Source organism: Sorex fumeus, unplaced genomic scaffold (genome assembly GCF_029834395.1).
Source record: "Sorex fumeus unplaced genomic scaffold, SorFum_2.1 ptg000014l, whole genome shotgun sequence".
Taxonomy (NCBI): domain Eukaryota; kingdom Metazoa; phylum Chordata; class Mammalia; order Eulipotyphla; family Soricidae; genus Sorex; species Sorex fumeus.
This window is the reverse complement of record NW_026606071.1, coordinates 16,572,422-16,576,832: the sequence shown is the minus strand read 5'-3', so window position 1 is coordinate 16,576,832 and position 4,411 is coordinate 16,572,422. Positions and strand designations below refer to the sequence as shown.

Genomic DNA, 4,411 nt, shown 5'->3' with positions numbered 1-4,411 from the left:
AATGACATATTCATCCTGCAGAATTTGGTATGTGGGCACGTGGATGTGGTTATCGAAGAGATACGAGTAGAAGTCATGAATAATCTTCTCCATTGCCCTTCTGAAAGATGTCATAGATCCATCAGGACATCGGAGGACTGTCATCTTGGTCGTGTAGTTGGCGAAGAACAGGCGGGCATTGCGAATGCTTTTCCTGGCTTCTGCCACATCTGCCAGCACTGCTGCTCTTCTCTCTTTGAGGTCTTCCTTAATCGCTTCTCTGCACTGCTTTGCGAGCTTGGACATTCGCTTGTGGTTGCCTGAGGCTTGAGCCAAGCCACATTGGTGAATAAGCTCAAGAGTTTTCAAAGACAGGCATCTTTTTGTGTCTATCTCTCTCTTGGCATTCTTCACACAATCATGGAGGTGCTGAACCAGTCTATCATATTCCTCGTCAATGTTGTCAATGACAGCATCTTCCCATGTTGCCGCAATAGTGCCAGAGAGCTCCCAGTTGGTGGTCGTTCTGGGAGTTCTCTTCTTAAACTTTGCAGCCTTTCTCCCCACTTCGTGAAGTAGAATTTTACATGAAGGAGATGGTGGTCCGATCCTGTTTGGAATTTGAGGACAACAGTGACATTGGTCAAGTAAAACCATCAATTAAATATGATGTGGTCAATTTCATTGTGGAACCATGCACAAGGAGACTACCAAGTCCAACATTTAGATTCAGCCTTCTGTAACTGTGAGTTACCCTGGATGGTCTTGGTTGACATGATGAACTCAGACAGTCTCTCACCCTATTCATTCCATTCTAGGCCATGCATCCTGATGTGGAGTTCTTCAGCTGATCTTCTCTGTTCTATCTTGGCATTAAAATCACGAACAATGATCTTGAAGAAGGTGTGGTCTACCTCCACTACCCAGCTGCCGCCATGCTCCAGGACGCTTTCTGGACCCTCAGGCCGAGAATCACGTAAGAGTGAAGCCCTACAGAACCAGGCAAGCAGTACTTGGAGACCTTGGATTCCAGGCTCAATGGATCCGCGAACAGAGATCCTCTGCCTGCTCCTACCAACCTCAGGTGACCAAGGGATTAAAATCAGGAGCCCCACCCTATCCTTGCCCTGTCTGCTTCCACCAACCACGACTCAGGGATTTCACACAGAAGACCCACCCTACTGGCACCAGATAAATACCTCACTGGCAGGCCTCCACTACCTCCATTACCTCCACTACCCAGCCACCGCCATACTCCAGGATGCTTTCCAGACCACGTGGCCACTTTGCAGCTGCATGACACATCATAAGACACTTAATACCCATCTTGCATGTTTGCAGCACTATATTTGATAGGGTTCAAATATGGTTTAAACCATGAGAACACTTGCAAGGGCGATTAGAGGCTGCCCTAAAAGCTTCTATCCCTCTTGGAGAGCACGGCAAGCTACCAAGAGTATCCTGCCCGCATGAATGAGCCTGGGAAGCTATTCGTGGTATATTCAATATGCCAAAACCAGTAATTACAATGGGTCTCATTCCCCTGACCCTGAAAGAGCTACCAATATGGTAGCATTAAGAAGGATGAGAGGGGCTAGAGAGATAGCACAGCGGGTAGGGTGTTTGCCTTGCACGCGGCTGACCTGGGTTCAATTCCCAGCATCCCATATGGTCCCCTGAGCACCGCCAGGAGTAACTCCTGAGTGCAGAGCCAGGAGTAACCCCTGTGCATCGCCAGGTGTGACCCAAAAAGCAAAAAAAAAAAAAGAAGAAGAAGGATGAGAGAGGAGAGGCTGATAAAATCTCAAGGCCGAACTAGGCTGCCAAAACAAAGAAAGACAAAAATGACTGTCTGTACTTTCAATGCACATACACTAGCATCAGATGCATCCATCGAGGATCTGATGGTACAAGAGCAAAAGATCAAGTATGACATCATTGGTCTGACTGAGACAAAAAGGCATCAATCACATCATGCCATTTTCGACACTGGAGAAGAACTGTTCCTCGGAACATGTAACAAAAGAGGCATTGGTGGTGTTGGTGTCCTTGTCAACACAAACTTGGCCATAAGCATTGATTCATTTGAATGCCTAACAACTTGAATCGGACGATTATACTTAAATAGTTGTGGCTCACTGCTGGCAGTTTCTATCTACATTTTTTATGCAGCACCATCTAATTATTATGAAGGAGAAATTTAGAAGTTCTACATGGAGCTGTAGAAGTTCTATAAAGAAGACCACACCTTCTAATATATGTATATATACATATATTATACATATATAGGGACTGGAGTGATAGCATAGCGGGTAGGGCATTTGCCTTGCAAGTGGCCAACATGTCTCACCCGAGTTCAATTCCTCCGCCCCTCTTGGAGAGCCCGGCAAGCTACCGAGAGTATCTCGCCTGCACGGCAAAGCCTGGCAAGCTCCCTGTGACGTATTCAAGATGCCAAACACAGTAACAATTGTTACAATGGAGACATTACTGGGCCTGCTCGAACAAATCAATGAACAATGGAGGACAGTGAGAGTGACATATACATATATAGAATACACACAGACACACACAGACACACACACACACACACACACACACACACACTAACTCCCTCTCCTCCATTTCTTTCCTCAAATAAATAAAGTATTTCTTTGCTGAGCTTTAGTCTAGTTGATCTATCAAGGGTTGACAAAGTAGTGTTGAAATATCTAACTACAATTGTGTTGCTATTAGTGTCTTTTTTTCAAGTCTATTAGTTGTTTCAAGTATTTTGTTGGTCCCTCATTAGGTTACATGTGTTTAGGAGTGCGAATTCTTCCTGATGTACAGATAAGTTGATCATTAAAAAATGGCCTTCATTGTCTCTTATGACCTTCTTCAGCCTGAAGTGTACATTCTCTGATGCTCATTATGGTCAACCTGGCTTTTATGAGGGGTTATTGGCTTGAAGAACTGTTTTCCACCTTTAACTTTGAGTCTGTGTTTGCTTTGGCTGTTCAAATGTGCTTCTTGCAGGAAGCATTGTTGGGATCTTTTCTAATCCATCCTGCCACTCTGTGTCTCTTAATTGGTGAATTTGGCCCTTTGATTTTGAGAGAGATTATTATTATGGGGTTTTCTGCCATTTTTCTGCAAGTGTTTGATGTGTTTGTGGGGCTTGTCTTATTTTAAAGTAGCCAATTTAGTTCTTCTTGAGTCCGAGAAGTTCCTGAGTTGTTTATCTGTGAAGTTGTGTATGGTTCCTTCAGATCTGAATGTGAGTCTGGCTGAGTTAAGTGTTCCTGGTGAGGCATTTGTTTCACTGAGGTCTTTCATTTTATCCCACCACTGTCTTTAGGCCTATAGGGTTTTGTCCGATAAGTCTGATGTAAATTACATACAAAGGATGCACCTTTGTATGTAATTTCCTTCTTTGATCTTGCTGCTTTCAGTATTCTCTATTTTTTTTTGTCATTTTGATTAGTCTGTATCTTGGAGTATTAAAATGTTGGTTAGATGTGATGAAGTAGGTGGCAGTGCCTTAATCATATGTATATGTGTTGAAGGCAAAGCCTCTTCCATCCTTGTGAGGGGAGTGCTAACTTTCTCTCCTTTCATACAACATACCTCCTTCTCCTCTTCCCCTCTCATTCCCTTTGCATTACTCAGTCCCACCTTAGAAGGTTTCACCACATTTAGTATGTGTCACATGCTCCTATATTTTCAGTAGGTGTGGGTTTTATATCTATCCAGGGACATATTATGTGTTACAGAAGGCAGAGGCCAGATCCAGTTTCTTTTGCTGTTTCCCTGTTGACAGGTGGAGCAATACTCCTTTGTAGGAGTCTGATTTCATTATTTGGCTTAATATTGTCTAAATTAGCACTGAATTGTGACACAAAGAATACCAGATCTTGTTCTTTTCTTTTTACTAATAGTGAAAGTAAAAGTGGAGAATCACAAAAGGATACCAAATTGATGCAGGCGAATGAGATATCTTTGCACACTCAAGCTGAGAGTCCCATCCCTCTGGAAGTGTGACATACTAAATCAGCATCATGAGTAAGACATTTTCATTTCAAAATAAATAAAACACTTTTTCAACTGTCATTTCTAAACCACATCTTTGATTACCTTGAAATCACTGGGCTCTATTAAAGAGAGAATTTGACCGTGTTGACAAGTTTTCTGAACCTGAAACTGTAAAAGTTCAACTCTCTTGCTGTCAGTTTGACCTCTCATTAAAACTTTTGTTTCCTGTCTGCTTCTGGTTATGTTAACCACAGGGTGGGCTTTTCTATGCATTTGAAGGATCAAGACCAAAGTTTTGAAATCTGATCAACAGTCATAGTCCTGTTTATGATGTCTTACCACAAATGATCTGTTAGGCTGCCTCTTAATAATCATCACTTGAAGAAAGTAGGGAGTCACTCTGCTTTATCTTGTGTGC

General features: G+C 42.7%; 1 non-coding gene across 1 annotated transcript; it reads right to left on the bottom strand.

Annotated features, from left to right (window-relative positions):
* Window positions 1-3,461: 3,461 nt before the first annotated feature.
* Window positions 3,462-3,586, bottom strand: LOC130021214 (U6atac minor spliceosomal RNA). The gene has a single exon (XR_008792113.1). It is a non-coding gene; the product is annotated as a U6atac minor spliceosomal RNA (small nuclear RNA).
* Between the last annotated feature and the right edge of the window lie 825 nt (window positions 3,587-4,411).